This window comes from Bos taurus, chromosome 13 (genome assembly GCF_002263795.3).
Source record: "Bos taurus isolate L1 Dominette 01449 registration number 42190680 breed Hereford chromosome 13, ARS-UCD2.0, whole genome shotgun sequence".
NCBI lineage: Eukaryota > Metazoa > Chordata > Mammalia > Artiodactyla > Bovidae > Bos > Bos taurus.
The window spans coordinates 78,114,697-78,115,176 of record NC_037340.1 but is presented as its reverse complement, the minus strand read 5'-3'; positions in this window follow the sequence as shown (position 1 = coordinate 78,115,176).

Here is a 480-nt window from a genome sequence, read left to right as displayed (position 1 = left end):
GGGTTTTTTTTGTTTGTTAGTGTCTGTGTAAAATCACCTTTTGAAGCAGCAACTATCAAGTCTGAAAAGCAATTGATGTTTCCATTAATCTTTTTCTGGGGGAAACCTTAGTTCTAAGGATTTAACATCCTGTAAGTAAAGTTTAACATAACAGTATTCCATAAGCAGCCTTTTTATTGTCAGACCATTGCCTGATTTTAATATAATAAAAAGAAGTGTGCGTTAATATTTAAGAAGCTGTGCTCTTCTTCCTCAGCATATACTTTATTCAGGATTAGAATTTAATGTCTTAGATGCTTTGGTATTCAACTTGACTTCCAAAAGCAGGGGCCGGGGAACTTTTTCTACAGTGGGTCCAAGTTAGTAAACATTTAGGCTTTTTTTTTTTTTTTTTTTCCTTCTGGCTTGTGAGACCTTGGGTTGCACCCAGGCCCTCAGCAGTGAGGGCAGAGTCCTAACCACTCGACGGCCAGAGAATTC